Source organism: Pseudophryne corroboree, chromosome 1 (assembly GCF_028390025.1).
Source record: "Pseudophryne corroboree isolate aPseCor3 chromosome 1, aPseCor3.hap2, whole genome shotgun sequence".
NCBI classification, from domain to species: domain Eukaryota; kingdom Metazoa; phylum Chordata; class Amphibia; order Anura; family Myobatrachidae; genus Pseudophryne; species Pseudophryne corroboree.
Genome location: NC_086444.1, coordinates 486,267,904 through 486,290,835, shown reverse-complemented (window position 1 = coordinate 486,290,835; position 22,932 = coordinate 486,267,904). Strand labels below are relative to the sequence as shown.

Genomic DNA, 22,932 nt, shown 5'->3' with positions numbered 1-22,932 from the left:
TGAAATCTGATACACGGCTGCGGTGCCCTCCATAGGACACACAAGTGACCCAAATACAAGCAGCAGAAAAATGGCGGCACTCCACAGACTTGCGAAGATTGAAACAGCTTATTCTTTATTTGGTCCTACGCCCTTTCGAGTATCAACCCGTCGTCAGGGACAAGCATTTAATGACATAAAACATGAACACACCATATATACCCCTCAGACAAACGATCATTACATAAATGCAGCTCACCTGTCTTGCGGCGCTGCTCACGCCCAGCCACTGCTCCTACGTTGAAGACGCCGGGACTGAACGTCAGCAGACGGCGCACGGACCAGGCGAGCCAATAGGAAGGCGCAACGTCAGTTGCTTAGAAACGCTAAACATAAACAAACCACGGAACATTCAGTGCTAATATAATAAACCCCCACCACAATATGAAGACAACAACATAGACAATAATAGTATCTGGAGTACCTGAATTCACTACAGTTAGAGAGAAGCTGATTATAAGGCATACTGCAGCACGACAGAACAGGGCAGAAAATAGTGAACTATAATAATAGTACAACTTAACAAATAAATGATCATAAAAAGCACTGCAGCCCCAGTGTTTCATTCAGTCCCTTGGGGGACAACATATTGAGGGTGAAAATCCACCTACTGTACTCTCACGCTGTAATAACATTTTGTTCCGATCCCCCCCCCCCCCCCATGTGAAGCAAGTTGGAACAATGGGGGTCATTCCGAGTTGTTCGCTCGCAAGCTGCTTTCGCCCAGACACTCCTCCGTTTCTCCAGCCACTCCCGCGTTTTTCCCAGAAACGGTAGCGTTTTTTCGCACACACCCATAAAACGGCCAATTTCCGCCCAGAAACACCCACTTCCTGTCAATCACATTACGATCACCAGAACGAAGAAAAAACCTCGTAATGCCGTGAGTAAAATTCCTAACTGCATAGCAAATTTACTTGGCGCAGTCACACTGCGGACATTGCGCATGCGCATTAGCGACTAATCGCTCCGTTGCGAGAAAAAAATAACGAGCGAACAACTCGGAATGACCCCCAATACGTGAGAGTCAGCCAACAAGATAACAATCTCTAAAATATTTTTTAAAGCAAAACCATTCCATTATCTAACATATGAAAGTTTATTACAGATCAAACCATATTCTTTTTGGTACAGTACATATTCTTTTGGTTACATTTTCCTTTCACTTGTCTTCTTTCTTCAAAAATGCCAAGCTTTAAACCTCAAACAGATGAGGTAAATATCTAGCTATGGATCAGCAGACTTGTTAAATCCATTAGCCATTACAATTGCAGTTTTTCATACTGCTGACTGCACCACAAGCAGGATAATAACCGGAATTACTGCACTGCATGCAAAGATAATGGCACAGACTCATTTATTTTTTTATTGATCTGCTACTCAATTGACTTCTAACAGCAGCGACTTGTTTCCTGCTTAAAGGGGAAAAAACAAACACCTCTGGGATGCAGTACAGATTTGTGAACACAATTAATGGATCCTGGAACACAGCATAGGCTCACTGGGTTTCATTGCATCTCTGATGACCATTAGCAAACTCCTCACTAGGCAGCCTATTTGTACAGATTGGTGTCTTTACCAGTTGCCTCAATTATCTTGTTATAGAAGTGTTCTGAAGGCAGTATTGTCATCATCATTTTTAAATGCTTCATTGATTTTAGGAGCATGTAAGGATAAACAATCTATCTCATGGAATATATACAGTTGAGTCACATTATTATGACAACCTTGTAAATTTAGCGTCCGCAGCGTATATAGCCCATGAAGTACGTCACGTGTCGTGCGCTGTCTTAGTGGGTATATAAGGTGTGCGATAGGCTGTCTCCACACATATCACTCGTTGCTGTCATGGATAAAAGAGGCGATTTATCAGAGTTGAAAAAAAGGGATGATTATCGGCTTTCGGGCCAAGTGTGGCAGTACTTCTGTAACAGTGCAGTTTGTGATCTGTTCACGTGCTGCTGTGGTGAAGGTGTATTGTGACTAGACAAATGGCACCATTGCGAATAACCAAGGTGAAAACTGCGGAGCACCACATACCACTGATGTGAGAGGTGAACGTCGGCTTCAAACGTGCGTGAGGGCCGACTTAACACGCTACAGTGGAGCAGCTCACTGCCAAAATGAACCTGGGGCTACCCGACATATATCTAAAATGACAGTTCAGCCCATCTAGCTGCTGTCCGTGCTGCAAACGGCGGTTACTCTGGCTATTAGCTGGTGGTCATAATAATGTGACTCGACTGTGTCTTAAGCATTATTGTACTGGAACTTGTGTTTTGATTAACAAAATGCTTTCGTATATCTTGAAAAAGCATTGATGCCTTACAGCAATGCTCTCTAATGAAAACAAATAAAAAGTGGACTTTCATTATTAGCTTTCTACATAATATGAAACCACAAAACCTAAAACCAAACATTAATGAATATGTATAAAATACATCAAATATTCACAGATAAAGTAGACTACTGTAACCAGTGCGGTTAATGTTAAAATTCACGTGACCCTTGTCCCACATTGATAGTGTAAGGCTCTGTGTTTGTGTGTTGTAGGATGTAAAGAGAACACTTTGCCTGTGCCCAGTCTGTTCAGACCAACATGCACAGTAATTAATTATAACCATAAATGAAGTAATACTGCCCCCCCCTGCTAATAAAGTAGATCATCAATGTTTGGATGCTATGTAGTTTGTGTACATCACTGGGGAGACCCCCCCCCTCCCCTCCCCCCTAATCTCAAGGAGGATAAAATGTTGTGATTTCCAACACATCTTGGCCTTTGAAACTGGAGCCGATATGGATGGAGATATCCAGTGTCCACTTACTTCAATCTGGGTTTCCTATTTAGACAGAAAGGAGCTCCACAGAGATCGTGTAAGTCCAAGTACATCCTTATTACCTTTACCTGCTGACATATATCTGTTACACATTATTCATCTTTTGTTTAGCAATAAACTGCTGTTCACTTATATTGCATTATAACAACATTGTGGTGTGTCCTTTACTCAATTACGCTATAGTTTCATGTATACCCAATATTGAAATTCTCGATTACAGACTACAACAAATATATAGATCACTTGTATAGACAAAGCCTATGAGTTCCTGAGATAGATCACAAAGAACTTGGCCATGAACATACAGAAAGTAACTGTTGGATCTCAATAGTGTGGGAACTGATCATGCATGTTCCATAAGGATCCATAACCCAACTGCACAGTGGCATTACTAGTGAGGTGCAGGCCGCACCAGGGAGTGATCACCTAAGGGACCCTCCAAAGGACCAAAATGCCGACTCCTCCTCAGTGACAGGAGCTGGGTGCTGCACTGTGACATTACATGCAGCACTCATGTCACAGTGGACAAGCCGGCAGTGCAGCCAGACGAGTCTCCAGGGCAGCTCAGCATCTCCAGGAAAGACCCTGGAGTGATGAAAACGAAGTTGGGCCATGAGGCCACGTCCATTCCCACAAGGACACCCACCGTTTGGTTGCTTGCACCAAGGAGGCTTATCAGTGCACCAGGCGACATTGACCCCAGTGACGCTGATGCATCATTATTTGTTTATATGGCGCCACAAGGGTTTCGCAGCACCTAACAAAGTACATAAACAAATGAGCAAAACAATAAAACAGCAACTTACAGTACATGACAATGTAGAACAAGTACATGGTATATAAACATGTCTGCATCAGCAGACATGACACAGAAATAAGTATTAGGGTGGTAGAAACCCAAGGGTTAGGCACCATCATAGGGAATATGGAGTAGGAGCAGAAAATAGTCTAAGGAACAGCACATGAGGGAAGAGGGTCCCGCTGATGACAGCTTAAATTCTAAAGGGGAGGGGCAGATAAGGGTGACACAGATGGGGTGGACAGTAGGGATGGCCACTGGAGCATCCTCCGTCGATGGTTACCATCGATGTTGTGACACAATGAACCATCAATGGTAACAAACTATTTGGCCCTGTACCATCAATGGTTTAAACCATCAGTGGCTCATATATGAGCAGGAAGACAGCCTGAGTTGCTGGAAAGCTTTGCTCTGTGGTTAATTCCTATTTTGGGGGTGGGGCCTGGGAAAGAGTCTAGGTTGGCATCCCAGCACAGGGCCCAATGTATGTGTGTAAGAACCAGGGCAATGCAGTGCTGCAGGCTGACAGCTGAGCCTGTCAAGTCAGCTACACAGCGAGACGGGCCATCGGCATCCCAACACACTGTGTGTCACCCACATACAGTGTGCTGGGATGCCGATGCACTGCCTTGCTCTATAGCTGACTTGATAGGCTAAGCTGTCAGTCACAGCCCTGCACCACCTTTGGCTCTTACACACAGTGCAGCATTGTGGAAGATGAAGGGGGACCACTGGGCCCATGGCTACCATCAATGGCTGGAGACCATTCACAGCTATTTGACATTGGCTGGAGACCAACAATGGTTTTGAACCATCGTTGGTCGATGGCCATTCCTTGTAAACAGTAAATGTGAAACAGAGGGTTAGAATGAGAGATGGCTGAGTTTGATGAAGAAGTGGGTCTTGAGATCACACAGTAGAAAGGTGGAGAGTCTTGTAGAGAAAAAGAATTCCATAGATGTGGTGCAGCACATGCAAAATCTTGAAGCTAGGAGTAGGAGGAAGTGATCAGTAGGCAGGAGAGGTGGCATGCATTTGTGGAGCAGGAGTGTAAAGGGAGATATGCTCAGAGATGTACATTACTAGGGCCCCCTGACCGTTTGTGATCCCAGGCCCACCAGTAATTAGTAAATAAAATACCATTAAGAGCATTCATTTTACGGTGTTTTGGAGTAAGAAAAGCAAATAGCCAGAGCAGTAGTAGAGCTAGTGGCGGAGCAGCTAGTGCATTGCACCGGGGCCCGCCACTATTAAGGAGCCCACAGCCAGCAGCTTTAAAATGAGTCAAACTAACTCATTAGTACAGTGCCGCTCCGTTCCATGGGCCATAACCAAGAGGACTCTGAGGTTGCGTTCCTGCTGGAGGAGGCGGAGGGGGCTCTTATCTCTCCCCAAATCCAGCTCTCTGCCTCCTGAGTGATGGGGACTAGAGCATACTTTTGCACCTGGGCACACCACTCACAAGTTCTGCCACTGAGCCAGAGGGTTAGAACATTGGCCCTCATTCCGAGTTGATCGCTCGCTAGCTACTTTTAGCAGCCGTACAAACGCATAGTCGCCGCCCACGGGGGAGTGTATTTTCGCTTTGCAGGAGTGCGAACGCCTGTGCAGCCAAGCGTCAGCAAACACATTTTGTGCAGAACAAGACCAGCCCTGTAGTTACTTATTCTGTGCGATGATTGCTGCGACGAATGACACGGTAATGACGTCAGATACTCGCCCAGCAAATGCCCGGCCACGCCTGCGTTTTTCCAAACACTCCCAGCAAACGGTCAGTTTCCAAGAAATTCCCACTTCCTGTCAATCTCCCTGCGTTCGCCAGTGCGACTGAAAGTGTCGCTAGAACCTGTGCAAAACCACGATGCTCTTTGTACCCGTACGCCGCACGGGCGCATTGTGGTGCATACGCATGCGCAGTTTTGCCATTTTCTAAATGATCGCTACGCAGCGAACAACGGCAGCTAGCGATCAACTCGGAATGAGGGCCATAGCTCACTATTTATAAAAAAGTTTCTTACACTGTAATTGTAAGTTCTTTCAGTAAAAGTCATGGGTCCCAAAGATCACAGACTTTTGTAATTCATAATTTTTCTTAAACAACATTTATATTACAATGAATGTATATGCTGCTAGGGAGTAGCTTTTTAAAAAAAAAATATTATTTTTTTACAGTTTTGCCTCATTTCTATAAAATATACTTTCATACTGCACTGTACTATATTTTTAAAATCTCACAATGTAATTTTAAATCATAAATAAAACCTTCATTTGTTTCAAATAATTGAAACTATGAATTTTTTTGGTACATAAGTAATGCTTTGATGTACCCTGAAGTTTCTGTTACTTGACCTAATTTTTAGTTTTATTTATATGAATGAAGGGTGTCCTTTCTTTTCAGTGCGAATAAATCTTCTCTGCTTTCTCTATGTGCTGTTCCCAACTCGTCACAGAGAATGCTAAAGCAGGAAACAGACTGGCACACAGCGTGGTCCAATAAAACAGCCCTTTAGTTGCCATGGAAATAGAGCAAAATCTTAGTGAATGACAAGCAACAACATAAACAATCTTTATTTTATTGGAGAATCCAGGAAAACACACAAATGAAACATGGTGTTGACTTTTCCGTGCCTTGTTATTGAAGATTTTACTAGATTATTTGCTGAGAATGGAAAGTGTTACACATTATGCACATACCCTCACCCCCTATTTTTATTTTATATATTTAGTTTTTTTATTGAGACCAATTTGAAACAAAACATGACAGACATATTCATATAACTATAATTAAGTGATAATTATCTATCTATCTATCTATCTATCTATCTATCTATCTATCTATCTATCTATCTACCTACCTACCGGCTCAAGTTCAGAACATGGAACCCCTGGGCTATCAGTTTCACTATCCACATGGACATCTAATGGGAATAGTAAGTAACCTGTGGCGAGCGAAGCAGAGTGAGTAAAATCAATATTTTTATTTGGCATATGTACATAATCATACCTTGTATAAAATATAAATACGTAGATAAATAGGGAAAATAAGGCATTTCATGGTTGCTGTGGTAATTATGTTGGTATGTGCAAAAGCCAGCTACCCACCTCCTATGTTATTACATGGCTACTACAGAGCCACCCTTGTTAAAAATACATCCATTTAAGCTATGATTTACTGTATAATGTAAGGGTGTTGGGTTTAAAATACATTTTAGTCCAAGATATAAAGTTCAATTTAAATATGGAAACACATTGTGTCAATTATAAGTACTAAAGCTCTCAGACTTGGTAGGTTATTCATTAAATAGTGGTAGGTGCAAAGTCAGGTCAGGATTGTAGAACAAGTATGGGCTTGTATTACATTTGGCATCAGTTTTCATAAGTGATCATTTAGGTTGCTCAAAATATACTCAGTTCTTCTTACAGAGAAGTAGAAACAATATTATTTGTTTAAGGCATATCTATAATAATAATAATAATAATAATAATAATAATAATAATAATATCTATAATAATAATAATGATGATAGACTTTTTAAAGGTACTGTAAACACTCTTCATACTGCGTCTTTAAGCTCACAGAGAATGGTAATATAAAAAATATTGGACTGTGAGCCATATAAAAAGTGATTATGTGCTGATGGTGGTGTGCTTTTGTAATCTAGAATCATGTAATCATACAGCAGTATTCTAGTATGTGAAATGCTAGTCTCTGAGGAAGACCAGTAGAGGCCCAACTCTAATGTCCTTGCCAAATACTCTTTACAGGGGAATCTGGTAGATGGCTAGTTTAAGAGCAATGTCAGAAAATTTGAATTTTACTGGAAGAGTATATACCAGAGATTTGTTTAGATATTTCTTTCCTCTCCAGACGTTGTTGCCTACTCTGGATAGGGAAGAGAAAAAAGAAAGACTCTGTGTTGGGGCACACTTTGAAATTTATGAATTTATTAAAACTTGACTTTTAATTTAGTATCACATAAAAAAAAGGGGGAGATAGTTTGATACAAAAAAATGTTCAAATACACCCCTTTTTTATGTGATACTAAATTGAAAGTCAAGTTTTAATAAATTCATAAATTTCAAAGTGTGCCCCAACACAGAGTCTTTCTTTTTTCTCTTCCCTATCCAATTATTACTGACTCTGGGAGTACCACCAACCTACAATAATTATTAGATACCTTCTTTAAGGATCTCTAAGCGTAATATTGTTGGTCATTTGAACAGTTTTCTACAATTCTTGTATAAATCTATGTTCATCACTATAATAATCTTCCTGTGCGGAACCAAACCAAACCTTCCTGTTATAGTTGCCTACTCTCCCAGATTCTGCGGGAGAAAACCGATTTCTCGGGTAGCCCCGGCAGTCCCGGAAGAGTGGGCACCCCTCCTACTAGGAAGTGGGCAGAACAGGGAAATACAGAGAAACTGCTGTCCCGGAGGAGTGGGCAGGGACCTCATGACGCGATTATATGCTAATTGACTCATTTTAGCCCTGCCCCTATGCAGATATGGGCCAATCACTGCATGTTGTACACGAGTGGGTGGGGCCTAATGACCATAATAGCCCGGCCCTGCCCTGTCACCGCCTGCCTGCATCTCCTCTCCGGGTATATCCCAGAGAGGAGATTACTAAAGAAGGTAAGCATGCCAGATCTCTCACCATCTGTCTTGGCTGGTGTAAATGACTCTCTTTCCACCATGTCATCTCACCACCTAAAGCACAATAAAAAATAAATAAAAAAAATAAGATTTTACTCACCGGTAAATCTATTTCTCGTAGTCCGTAGTGGATGCTGGGGACTCCGTAAGGACCATGGGGAATAGTGGCTCCGCAGGAGACTGGGCACAACTAAGAAAGATTTAGGACTACCTGGTGTGCACTGGCTCCTCCCACTATGACCCTCCTCCAGACCTCAGTTAGGATACTGTGCTCGGAAGAGCTGACACAATAAGGAAGGATTTTGAATCCCGGGTAAGACTCATACCAGCCACACCAATCACACCGTATAACTCGAGATATTATACCCAGTTAACAGTATGAACATAACAGAGCCTCTCAACAGATGGCTCAACAATAACCCTTTTAGGTAACAATAACTATATACAAGTATTGCAGACAGTCCGCACTTGGGACGGGCGCCCAGCATCCACTACGGACTACGAGAAATAGATTTACCGGTAAGTAAAATCTTATTTTCTCTGACGTCCTAGTGGATGCTGGGGACTCCGTAAGGACCATGGGGATTATACCAAAGCTCCCAAACGGGCGGGAGAGTGCGGATGACTCTGCAGCACCGAATGAGAGAACTCAAGGTCCTCGTCAGCCAGGGTATCAAATTTGTAGAATTTTGCAAACGTGTTTGCCCCTGACCAAGTAGCAGCTCGGCAAAATTGTAAAGCCGAGACCCCTCGGGCAGCCGCCCAAGAAGAGCCCACCTTCCTCGTGGAATGAGCTTTTACCGATTTAGGCTGCGGCAGGCCAGCCGCAGAATGCGCAAGCTGAATTGTGCTACAAATCCAGCGAGCAATAGTCTGCTTAGAAGCAGGAGCCCCCAGCTTGTTGGGTGCATACAGGATAAATAGCGAGTCAGTTTTCCTGACTCCAGCCGTCCTGGAAACATAAATTTTCAAGGCCCTGACTACGTCCAGTAACTTGGAGTCCTCCAAGTCCCTAGTAGCCGCAGGCACCACGATAGGTTGGTTCAAGTGAAAAGCAGATACCACCTTAGGAAGAAACTGGGGACGAGTCCTCAATTCTGCCCTATCCATATGGAAAATCAAATAGGGGCTTTTACATGATAAAGCCGCCAATTCCGACACACGCCTAGCCGAAGCCAAGGCCAAAAGCATGACCACTTTCCACGTGAGATATTTTAAATCCACGGTTTTAAGTGGCTCAAACCAATGTGACTTTAGGAAACCCAACACCACGTTGAGGTCCCACGGTGCCACTGGAGGCACAAAAGGAGGCTGAATATGGAGCACTCCCTTGACAAATGTCTGAACTTCAGGCAGTGAAGCCAGTTCTTTTTGGAAGAAAATCGACAGAGCCGAAATCTGGACCTTAATGGAACCCAGTTTTAGGCCCATAGTCACCCCTGACTGTAGGAAGTGCAGAAATCGACCCGGCTGAAATTCCTCCGTTGGGGCCTTCCTGGCCTCACACCACGCAACATATTTTCGCCATATGCGGTGATAATGTTGTACGGTTACATCTTTTCTAGCTTTAATGAGCGTAGGAATGACTTCCTCCGGAATACCCTTTTCTTTTAGGATCCGGTGTTCAACCGCCATGCCGTCAAACGCAGCCGCGGTAAGTCTTGGAACAGACAGGGCCCCTGCAGCAGCAGGTCCTGTCTGAGCGGCAGAGGCCATGGGTCCTCTGAGATTAATTCTTGAAGTTCCGGGTACCAAGACCTTCTTGGCCAATCCGGAACAATGAGTATAGTTCTTACTCCTCTTTTCCTTATTATCCTCAGTACCTTGGGTATGAGAGGAAGAGGGGGGAACACATAAACCGACCGGTACACCCACGGTGTCACTAGAGCGTCCACAGCTACCGCCTGAGGGTCTCTTGACCTGGCGCAATATTTTTCTAGCTTTTTGTTTAGGCGGGACGCCATCATGTCCACCTGTGGCCTTTCCCAACGGTTTACAATCAGTTGGAAGACTTCTGGATGAAGTCCCCACTCTCCCGGGTGGAGGTCGTGCCTGCTGAGGAAGTCTGCTTCCCAGTTGTCCACTCCCGGAATGAACACTGCTGACAGTGCTAACACGTGATTTTCCGCCCATCGGAGAATCCTTGTGGCTTCTGCCATCGCCGTCCTGCTTCTTGTGCCGCCCTGTCGGTTTACATGGGCGACTGCCGTGATGTTGTCTGACTGGATCAGAACCAGCTGGTTTTGAAGCAGGGGCTTTGCCTGACTTAGGGCATTGTAAATGGCCCTCAGTTCCAGAACATTTATGTGTAGGGAAGTCTCCTGACTTGACCAAAGTCCTTGGAAGTTTCTTCCCAGTGTGACTGCCCCCCAGCCTCGAAGGCTGGCATCCGTGGTCACCAGGACCCAGTCCTGTATGCCGAATCTGTGGCCCTCTTTGAGATGAGCACTCTGCAGCCACCACAGCAGAGACACCCTGGTCCTTGGAGACAGGGTTATCAACCGATGCATTTGAAGATGCGATCCGGACCATTGGTCCAACAGGTCCCACTGAAAGGTTCTGGCATGGAACCTGCCGAATGGAATTGGCTCATAGGAAGCTACCATCTTTCCCAGGACTCGCGTGCAGTGATGCACCGACACCTGTTTTGGTTTCAGGAGGCCTCTGACTAGAGATGACAGCTCCTTGGCTTTCTCCTCTGGGAGAAACACTTTTTTCTGGACTGTGTCCAGAATCATCCCCAGGAACAGTAGATGTGTCGCAGGAACCAGCTGTGACTTTGGAATATTCAGAATCCAACCGTGCTGGTGTAGCACCTCCTGAGATAGTGCTACGCCGACCAACAACTGCTCTCTGGACCTCGCCTTTATCAGGAGATCGTCCAAGTATGGGATAATTAAAACTCCCTTTTTTCGAAGGAGTATCATCATTTCGGCCATTACCTTGGTAAATACCCTCGGTGCCGTGGACAGGCTGAACGGCAACGTCTGGAATTGGTAATGACAATCCTGTACCACAAATCTGAGGTACTCCTAGTGAGGATGGTAAATGGGGACATGCAGGTAAGCATCCCGGATGTCCAGAGATACCATGTAATCCCCCTCTTCCAGGCTTGCAATAACCGCCCTGAGCCATTCCATCTTGAACTTGAATTTTTTTATATATGTGTTCAAGGATTTCAAATTTAAAATGGGTCTCACCGAACCGTCCGGTTTCGGTACCACAAACATTGTGGAATAGTAACCCCGTCCTTGTTGAAGTAGGGGCACCTTGACTATCACCTGCTGGGAATACAGCTTGTGAATTGCCTCTAACACAGCCTCCCTGTCTGAGGGAGTCGTTGGCAAGGCAGATTTGAGGAAACGGCGGGGGGGAAATGTCTCGAATTCCAGCCTGTACCCCTGAGATACCACTTGAAGGATCCAGGGATCTACTTGTGAGCGAGCCCACTGATTGCTGAAGATTTTGAGACGGGCCCCCACCGTACCTGGCTCCGCCTGTTGAGCCCCAGCGTCATGCGGCGGACTTAGCAGAAGAAGCTGGGGAGGACTTTTGTTCCTGGGAACTGGCTGTATGCTGCAGCTTTTTTCCCCTACCTCTGCCTCTGGGCAGAAAGGACGCGCCTCTACCCCGCTTGTTCTTTTGGGGACGAAAGGACTGTACCTGATAATACGGTGCTTTCTTTGGTTGTGAGGGGACATGTGGTAAAAATGCTGACTTCCCAGCTGTTGCTGTGGAAACTAGGTCCGAAAGACCATCCCCGAACAACTCCTCACCCTTATAAGGCAAAACTTCCATGTGCCTTTTAGAATCTGCATCACCTGTCCACTGCCGAGTCCATAACCCTCTCCTGACAGAAATGGACAGTGCACTTATTTTAGATGCCAGCCGGCAAATATCCCTCTGTGCATCTCTCATGTATAAGACAGCGTCTTTAATATGCTCTATGTTTAGCAATATAGTGTCCCTGTCTAGGGTGTCAATGTTTTCTGACAGGGAATCCGACCACGCAGCTGCAGCACTGCACATCCATGCTGAAGCAATAGCTGGTCTCAGTATAATACCAGTGTGCGTATATATAGCCTTCAGGAGAGCCTCCTGCTTTCTATCAGCAGGTTCCTTTAGGGCGGCCGTATACGGAGACGGTAGTGCCACCTTTTTTGATAAGCGTGTAAGCGCTTTATCCATCCTAGGGGGTGTTTCCCAACGTGACCTATCCTCTGGCGGGAAAGGGTACGCCATTAGTAACTTTTTAGAAATTACCAATTTTTTATCGGGGGAAGCCCATGCTACTTCACACACTTCATTTAATTCTTCAGAAGGGGGAAAAACTACTGGTAGTTTTTTCTCACCAAACATAATACCCTTTTTTGTGGTACCTGGGGTCACATCAGAAATGTGTAAAAATAAGATTTTACTCACCGGTAAATCTATTTCTCGTAGTCCGTAGTGGATGCTGGGACTCCGTAAGGACCATGGGGATTAGCGGCTCCGCAGGAGACTGGGCACAACTAAAGAAAGCTTTAGGACTACCTGGTGTGCACTGGCTCCTCCCACTAAGACCCTCCTCCAGACCTTAGTTAGGATACTGTGCCCGGAAGAGCTGACACAAATAGGAAATATTTTGAATCCCGGGTAAGACTCATACCAGCCACACCAATCACACCGTATAACTCGTGATACTATACCCAGTTAACAGTATGAAATATAACTGAGCCTCTCAACAGATGGCTCAACAATAACCCTTTAGTTAGGCAATAACTATAAACAAGTATTGCAGACAATCCGCACTTGGGATGGGCGCCCAGTATCCACTACGGACTACGAGAAATAGATTTACCGGTGAGTAAAATCTTATTTTCTCTGACGTCCTAAGTGGATGCTGGGACTCCGTAAGGACCATGGGGATTATACCAAAGCTCCCAAACGGGCGGGAGAGTGCGGATGACTCTGCAGCACCGAATGAGCAAACTCTAGGTCCTCCTCAGCCAGGGTATCAAACTTGTAGACTGTTGCAAAAATGTTTGAACCCGACCAAGTAACAGCTCGGCAAAGTTGTAAAGCCGAGACCCCTCGGGCAGCCGCCCAAGAAGAGCCCACTTTCCTCGTGGAATGGGCTTTTACAGATTTAGGGTGCGGCAGTCCAGCCGCAGCATGTGCAAGTTGAATCGTGCTACAGATCCAGCGAGCAATAGTCTGCTTAGAAGCAGGAGCACCCAGCTTGTTGGGTGCATACAGGATAAATAGCGAGTCAGTTTTCCTGACTCCAGCCGTCCTGGAAACATATACTTTTCAGGGCCCTGACTACGTCCAGTAACTTGGAATCCTCCAAGTCCCAAGTAGCCACAGGCACCACAATAGGTTGGTTCACATGAAAAACTGATACCACCTTAGGAAGGAATTGGGAACGAGTCCTCAATTCCGCCTTATCCATATAAAATACAGATAAGGGCTTTTGTATGACAAAGCTGCCAATTCTGATACACGCCTGGCCGACGCCACGGCCCACAGCATGACCACTTTCCACGTGAGGTATTGTAGCTCCACGGATTTAAGTGGCTCAACCCAATGCGACTTCAGGAAATCCAACACCACGTTGAGATCCCACGGTGCCACTTGAGGCACAAACGGGGGCTGACTATGCAGCACTCCCTTAACAAAAGTCCGAACTTCAGGCAGTGAAGCCAGTTCTATTTTGGAAGAAAATCGATAGAGCCGAAATCTGGACCTTCATGGAACCCAATTTTAGGCCCATAGTCACCTCTGACTGTAGGAAGTGCAGAAATCGACCTAGCTGAAATTTCTCCTTTGGGGCCTTCCTGGCCTCACAGCACGCAACATATTTCCACCATATGCGGTGATAATGGTTTGCGTTCACTTCTTTCCTAGCTTTAAATAGCGTAGGGATAACTTCCTCCGGAATGCCCTTTTCCTTCAGGATCCGGCGTTCAACCGCCATGCCGTCAAACGCAGCCGCGGTACGTCTTGGAACAGACAGGCCCCCTGCTGCAGCAGGTCCTGTCTAAGCGGCAGAGGCCATGGGTCCTCTGAGATCATTTCTTGGAGTTCTGGTTACCAAGCTCTTCTTGGCCAACCCGGAACAATGAGTATAGTTCTTACTCCTCTCCTTCTTATTATTCTCATTACCCTGGGTAAGAGAGGCAGAGAAGGGAACACCTACACCGACTGGTACACCCACGGTGTTACCAGAGCGTCCACAGCTATCGCCTGAGGGTCCCTTGACCTGGCGCAATATCTTTGTAGCTTTTTGTTGAGGAGGGACGCCATTATGTCCACCTGTGGCCTTTCCCAACGGTGTACAATCATTTGGAAAACTTCTGGATGAAGTCCCCACTCTCCCGGGTGGAGGTCGTGTCTTCTGAGAAAGTCTGCTTCTCAGTTGTCCACTCCGGGAATGAACACTGCTGACAGTGCTAACACATGATTTTCCGCCCATCGGAGAATCCTTGTGGCTTCTGCCATCGCCATCCTGCTTCTTGTGCTGCCCTGTCGGTTTACATGAGCGACCGCCGTGATGTTGTCTGACTGGATCAGCACCGGCAAGTGTTGAAGCAGGGGTCTAGCCTGACTTAGGGCATTGTAAATGGCCCTTAGTTCCAGAATATTTATGTGTAGGGAAGTCTCCTGACTTTTCCATAGCCTTGGAAGTTTCTTCCCTGTGTGACTGCCCCCTAGCCTCGAAGGCTGGCATCCGTGGTCACCAGGACCCAGTCCTGTATGCCGAATCTGCGGCCCCCTAGAAGATGAGCACTCTGCAGCCACCACAACAGCGACACCCTGGCCCTTGGAGACAGGGCTATCCGCCGATGCATCTGAATATGCGACCCGGACCACTTGTCCAACAGATCCCACTGGAAAATCCTTGCATGGGACCTGGCGAATGGAATTTTTTCGTAAGAAGCTACCATCCTTCCCAGGGCTCGCGTGCATTGATGCACCGACACCTGTATACGTATTAGGAGGTCTCTGTCTAGAGACGACAACTCCTTGGACTTCTCCTCCGGGAGAAACCCTTTTTATCCTGTTCTGTGTCCAGAACCATACCCAGGAACAGTAGACGCGTCGTAGGAACCAGCTGCGACTTTGGAATATTCAGAATCCAGCCGTGCTGTTGTAGCACTTCCCGAGATAGTGCTACTCCGCCGAACAACTGCTCCCTGGACCTCGCCTTTATAAGGAGATCGTCCAAGTACGGGATAATTATTTCGGCCATTACCTTGGTAAATACCTCGGTGCCGGGGGCAGACCAACGGCAACGTCTGGAATTGGTAATGACAATCCTGTACCACAATTTTGAGGTACTCCTGGTGAAGAGGGTAAATAGGGACATGCAGGTAAGCATCCTTGATGTCCAGTGATACCATGAAATTCTCCAGGCTTGCAATAATCGCCCTGAGCGATTCCATTTTGAACTTGAACCTTCGTATATAAGTGTTCAAGGCTTTCAATTTTAGAATGGGTCTCACCGAACCGTCTGGTTTCGGTACCACAACATTTTGGAATAGTAACCCCGGCCTTGTTGAAGGAGGGGTACCTTGATTTCACCTGCTGGAAGTACAGCTTGTGAATTGCCGCCAGTACTACCTTTCTCCGAGGGCAGCAGGCAAGGCTGATGTGAGGTAACGGCGAGGGGGAGTCACCTCGAACTCCAGCCTGTATCCCTGTGATACTATTTGCAGAACCTAGGGATCCACCTGTGGGCAAGCCCACTGGTCCCTGAAGTTCCCGAGATGCGCCCCTACCGCACCTGTCTCCACCTGTGGAGCCCCAACGTCATGCGGTGGATTCAGAGGAAGCGGGGGAAGATTTTTGATCCTGGGAACTGGCTGCTGGTGCAGCTTTTTCCTTCTTCCCTTGTCTCTGTGCAGAAAGGAAGCGCCTTTGACCCGCTTGCTTTTCTGAAGCCGAAAGGACTGTACCTGAAATTACAGTGCTTTCTTAGGCTCTGAGGAAACCTGAGGTAAAAAATTTTCTTCCCAGCTGTTGCTGTGGATACGAGGTCCCAGAGACCATCCCCAAACAATTCCTCACCCTTACAAGGCAGAATCTCCATGTGCCTTTTATAGGCAGCATCACCTGTCCACTGCCGGGTTTCTAATACCCTCCTGGCAGAATGGACATTGCATTAATTCTGGATGCCAGCCGGCAAATATCCCTCTGTGCATCCTTTATATCTAAGACGACGTCTCTAATATGCTCTACGTTAGCAAACTATTATCCCTGTCTTAGAGTATTAATATTATCTGACTGGGTATCAGACCACGCTGCAGCAGCACTATTTATGCTGAGGCAATTGCAGGTCTCAGTATATAACCTGAGTGTGTATATACAGACTTCAGGATAGCCTCCTGCTTTTTATCAGCAGGCTCCTTCAAGGTGGCCGTATCCTAAGACGGCAGTGCCACCTTTTTTGACAAACGTGTGAGCGTCTTATCCACCCTAAGGGATATCTCCCAACGTGACCTATCCTCTGGCGGGAAAGGGTACGCCATCAGTAACTTTTTAGAAATTACCAGTTTCTTATCGGGGGAACCCACGCTACTTTACACACTTCATTCATTCATCTGATGGGGGAACAAAACACTGGCTGCTTTTTCTCCCCAAAAATAAAACCCCTTTTATGTGGTACTTGGGTTCATGTCAGAAATGCGTAACACATTTTTCATTGCCGAGATCATGTAACGAATGTTCCTAGTGGATTGTGTATATGTCTCAACCTCGTCGACACTGGAGTCAGACTCCGTGTCGACATCTGTGTCTGCCATCTGAGGTAACGGGCGCTTTTTTGTGCCCCTGATGGCCTTTGAGACGCCTGGGCAGGCGCGGGCTGAGAAGCCGGCTGTCCCACAGCTGTTTTACGTCATCCAGCCTTCTATGTAAGGAGTTGACATTGTCGGTTAATACCTTCCACCTATCCATCCACTCTGGTGTCGGCCCCACAGGGGGCGACATCCCATTTATCGGCATCTTCTCCACCTCCACGTTACCTTCCTCATCCCACATGTCGACACAGCCGTACCGACACACAGCACACACACAGGGAATGCTCTGACTGAGGACAGGACCCCACAAAGTCCTTTGGGGAGACAGAGAGTATGCCAGCACACACCAGAGCGCTATATAATGCAGGGATTAACACTATAACTGAGTGATTTTTCCCCCAATAGCTGCTTGTATAAACAATATTGCGCCTAAATTTAGTGCCCCCCCTCTCTTTTTAACCCTTTGAGCCTGAAAACTACAGGGGAGAGCCTGGGGAGCTGTCTTCCAGCTGCACTGTGAAGAGAAAATGGCGCCAGTGTGCTGAGGGAGATAGCTCCGCCCCTTTTTCGCGGACTTTTCTCCAGCTTTTTTATGGATTCTGGCAGGGGTATTTATCACATATATAGCCTCTGGGGCTATATATTGTGATGATTTTGCCAGGCAAGGTGTTTATATTGCTGCTCAGGGCGCCCCCCCCCCAGCGCCCTGCACCCATCAGTGACCGGAGTGTGAGGTGTGCATGAGGAGCAATGGCGCACAGCTGCAGTGCTGTGCGCTACCTTGGTGAAGACTAAAGTCTTCTGCCGCCGATTTTCCGGAACACTTCTTGCTTCTGGCTCTGTAAGGGGGCCGGCGGCGCGGCTCCGGGACCGAACATCAATGGCCGGTTCCATGCGGTCGATCCCTCTGGAGCTAATGGTGTCCAGTAGCCTAAAAAGCCCAAACTACCACCAGTTAGGTAGGTTTGCTTCTTCTCCCCTTAGTCCCTCGCTGCAGTGAGTCTGTTGCCAGCAGATCTCACTGTAAAATAAAAAACCTAAAATATACTTTCTTTCTAGGAGCTCAGGAGAGCCCCTAGTGTGCATCCAGCTCTGCCGGGCACAAGAATCTAACTGAGGTCTGGAGGAGGGTCTTAGTGGGAGGAGCCAGTGCACACCAGGTAGTCCTAAAGCTTTCTTTAGTTGTGCCCAGTCTCCTGCGGAGCCGCTAATCCCCATGGTCCTTACGGAGTCCCAGCATCCACTTAGGACGTCAGAGAAACATTTTTCATTACCTCAATCATATAACGAGTGGCCCTATTTGACATTACATTAGTCTCTTCGTCGTCGACACTGGTATCAGTATCCGTGTCGACATCTGTGTCTGCCATCTGAGGTAGCGGGCGTTTTAGAGCCCCTGATGGCCTTTGAGACGTCTGGGCAGGCACGAGCTGAGAAGCCAGCTGTCCCGCATTTGGCATGTCGTCAAATTTTTTATGTAAGGAGTCGACACTTTCACGTAATTCCTTCCACAAGTCCATCCACTCAGGTGTCTGCCCCGCAGGGGGTGACAACACATTTATAGGCACCTGCTCCTCCTCCACATAAGCCTCCTCATCAAACATGTCGACACAGCCGTACCGACACACCGCACACACACAGGGAATGCTCTGACAGAAGACAGGACCCCACAAAGCCCTTTGGGGAGAGAGAGTATGCCAGCACACACCAGAGCGCTATATAATACAGGGATTAACTAAATTATATCCCCTTATAGCTGCTATATGTATATTGCGCCTAAATTTAGTGCCCCCCCTCTCTTTTTCACCCTTTCTGTAGTGTAGACTGCAGGGGAGAGCCAGGGAGCTTCCTTCCAGCGGAGCTGTGAGGGAGAAATGGCGCCAGTGTGCTGAGGGAGATAGCTCCGCCCCTTTTTCGGCGGACTTTTCTCCCGCTTTTTAATGGATTCTGGCAGGGGTATTTATCACATATATAGCCTCTGGGGCTATATATTGTGATATATTTGCCAGCCAAGGTGTTTTTATTGCTGCTCAGGGCGCCCCCCCCCCCCCCCCAGCGCCCTACACCCTCAGTGACCGGAGTGTGAAGTGTGTATGAGGAGCAATGGCGCACAGCTGCAGTGCTGTGCGCTACCTTGGTGAAGACTGATGTCTTTTGCCGCCGATTTTCCGGACTCTTCTTGCTTCTGGCTCTGTAAGGGGGCCGGTGCCGCGGCTCAGGGACCGAACATCAATGGCCGGTTCCATGCGGTCGATCCCTCTGGAGCTAATGGTGTCCAGTAGCCTAAGAAGCCCAAGCTACCACCAGTTAGGTAGGTTCGCTTCTTCTCCCCTTAGTCCCTCGCTGCAGTGAGTCTGTTGCCAGCAGATCTCACTGTAAAATAAAAAAACCTAAAATATACTTTCTCTCTAGGAGCTCAGGAGAGCCCCTAGTGTGCATCCAGCTTTGCCGGGCACAAGATTCTAACTGAGGTCTGGAGGAGGGTCATAGTGTGAGGAGCCAGTGTACACCAGGTAGTCCTAAATCTTTCTTAGTTGTGCCCAGTCTCCTGCGGAGCCGCTATTCCCCATGGTCCTTACGGAGTCCCCAGCATCCACTAGGACGTCAGAGAAAAGCTGATAATAATCCCACCAATAAATTGAAGTCTGTTAGCTACCGGCGCCATGCTCCAATGCAAAGAGGCTGCTATTGTGATCAGATATGGGAGAACAGCAGATATCTCCAAAGTGTGTTACAGTGGCACCTACATACACTCTTCGGATGCCTACATTTTGGGGAGGGAAACCATCCATTTTAATTTAATAAAAATGCCCCTAAGAAGTGCTATGTAAGTGCAAAGATAGGTATGATTATAAGCACTAGCGTATCTATAATGGGTGCAGTGTGTGCGGGGTCCAGGGGGGCACACATCCTGCATACATTTTTTTCCAATACTTACCCTCCAGAGTCTTGCATTGGTAGTAGTAGTGCTGCAGAAACCTAATGCGCATGTGCGGGCCTCCGGGGAAATTACGAGACAGCCATTTTCCCACTGATTTTCCTACTGAGCATGTGCAAAACGCCCACTGCGCCATTTTCCCGGAGGCCTGCGCAAGCGCACTAGACCCTGGGAAAGCGCTAGGGTCTCCTAGTGCCCAGAGTCTGTTGTTCTGCTGGCTAGAGAGGAGAGGGTCTAGATGGAGACTGCACACGGGCCTCCGCCTCTCTTGTTTCGCTCCTGATTATATGGGTACAACATCTTCCTTTTTCAACACTAGATTCAGAGAAGTGGAAACATGCACATATTGGTTCTGCACATATCCAGAAAACAGGCCGTGCACATACAAAGATTTGCTTGATACCTGCAGCCGTATGTGATTGGATAGACAGTATGGGGGAACGGATGGAATGGTCTAATGCAGGCCTACATATTTACCTATCAAAGGCTTATCAATTGTCTGAGGCACTGGCATAAATACACGCAGCTGCTGCTGATGATGATGATGACAGCTGATTGCACATGCACAGCTGAAGCTTATACTGTAGGTGCATCTTCATTGCTCCTGTATATATGATAGAATTTTGCAAGCATATTTTAGTAAGATTTATTCCCTGGCCTACATAGTTTTTCAGATGTTTTTCGAACCTATGTAAAAATACTGTATATCTCACTAACAAAACAAGTCTCTTAAAAACAGTTGTAGGTGCATCTGACAAACCCTGGGCACATCGTGCAGAGCTGCACTCATCCTAAAAAAATCAACTTTGCAAATGTTTACAATTGCACTTTTCTAATACAGCTTAAGCCCACACTGTACAAAGCTCTGTACAAATGTCCTTCTTTCTTATGTGTAAATGTTTCTATATGTCTACATGGCACAATGTGTGACAAGTATGTATATGTACACCAGAGTCAGGCATGCAGCAGTAGCTGGCTTCAGATAAATTTATGAACATTGTAGGCGAGAACTGATGTGTGAGAAGGGGTACCGTGATTGCCATCCAGTTCACAGAATTTTGGTGGTTATTCAGACCTGATCGCTCCTCTGCAAATTTGCAGACAGAGTGAAAACCTGCACCGAGCAAGTCTGCATATGGCTTGCGAAAATCTCTGCGATCGCCGAACAGCTGCAAGTCCATTTGCAACTCACCTTCAAATGATTTTTCCAGTCTGTGCGTAGCCCATGACCTACTCCTACAGTACGGTAGAATCAGGTTGGATCGGGCCCGGAGCTGACGTCACACACCCTCACTGAAAACGCTTGGCCACGCCTGCGTTTTTCCTGACACGCCCAGAAAATGGCCAGTTACCACCCCCAAATGTCAATCAACTTGCGTACGGCAAGCGTTCAAAAAAGTTGCTGGATTTTTTTGCTGTTTGGCCTCACGCATGCGTACTATGATCCGTACGCAAGCGCAGTCAATCGATAATCGTGCGGCTTGCGAATTCGCACATCACCATCAGGTCTGAATAACCCCCTTTATCTTTTACTACCAATGACAAATCAGTCATAAATGCCTCATGGTTCACTTAAAAATAGGATACAGTGATCTGTAAATTCCACTGCAAAGCTTATCAAGTCTGCTGTTCACTGTCTGCACAGTGCTCCTTAAACACGTTACACCACACAGTAATACTCCTTATACACGTTACGCCACACAGTAGTGCTCCTTATACACGTTCCGCCACACAGTAGTGCTCCTTATACATGTTCCGCCACACAGTAGTGCTCCTCTTATACACGTTCCGCCACACAGTAGTGCTCCTTATACATGTTCCGCAACAAAGTAGTGCCCCTTATACATGTTCCATGTTCTGCCACACAGTAGGGCTCCTTATACACGTTACACCACACGGTAATACTCCTTATACATTTTACTCCACACAGAAGAGCTTCTTATACACGTTCCGCCACACAGTAGTGCTCCTTATATACATTACTCCACACAGAAGAGCTCCTTATACATGTTATGCCACACAGTAATTTTCCTTATACACGTTCCGCCACACAGTAGTTGTTAGGGTCTCCTGCCCTGTGCTGCCACGTCGTCATGGCAACCGGGAGACAAGTGCTAGTGGAGTAACCTGAGCGCAGCTGATACTCCGGTTCGGGTCTTTTGCTGTGCAGTGGTTATAGGCTCTGTGCACGGCAGGGGATCCGGTGCTGGTTTTTGTGCTCACAGTCTGTGAGGTCTGAGTGGGGCGTGGACAGCACCTGCTTTATAAGGCCTCTTTTCAGGGTAAGCAGATGCTGCTGAATCTTTGTTGGTTAGTCAGTTCATGAAAGTTAGCCAGTACTGTGTAGCTTTGTATTTGTTTGTTGCTTACTGCAAATAGGCCTGGGGATTTGGTATTACACTCTGCCAATCCAGACCTAGCAGTAAGACTGGAGTCAGTCGTTTAGCTTGCTGGGGTTCTGTTACTACTCTGTGAACCTAGCAAGTTTGCGGCTGTATTCTAAGACTTGCCTGTCTAATCCTGTCTCACTGTGCTAGGTGTCAGGGGTCAGTTTAGTGGCAGTAAGCTAAAACCTGTGCACTGCAAGTGAGAAATAGGATTGTGGAGACTCTCCTTGTGTCTATCATTCCATCTCTGACCAAGGAGTTTACTGCCACACCCGTTGGTAACCCTTTAGGGTTTTGCTGTTGCCCTTAGCAACAGCATTTCAGGTTCTCTACGTATTAAAACACAACATCTTGCTTTTTACATCTGAGCAGTTCTAATACAAGGGAGATACCCAGTTCCTTAGCCTCTGGGCTTCTCTGTTCACTTTGTGTGTATTTTGTTACCCTATCACCTTCTGTGTACGTTATGTCATATTCCCCAGTTTGTCTG

General features: G+C 46.6%; 1 protein-coding gene across 4 annotated transcripts in view; it reads right to left on the bottom strand.

Moving 5' to 3' along the window:
• FRMD3 (FERM domain containing 3) overlaps positions 1–22,932 on the bottom strand; it is a 366,853-nt gene that overhangs the window by 178,722 nt on the left and 165,199 nt on the right. Inside the window, exon 1 of one of the 4 annotated variants that reach the window (XM_063913808.1) lies at positions 239–329. The exons of the other annotated variants lie outside the window; for them this stretch is intronic. The gene's annotated coding sequence lies outside the window, so the exon portion shown is untranslated. Of the gene's footprint in view, positions 1–238; positions 330–22,932 lie in introns of those variants that run through there. 4 annotated transcript variants of the gene reach the window in all.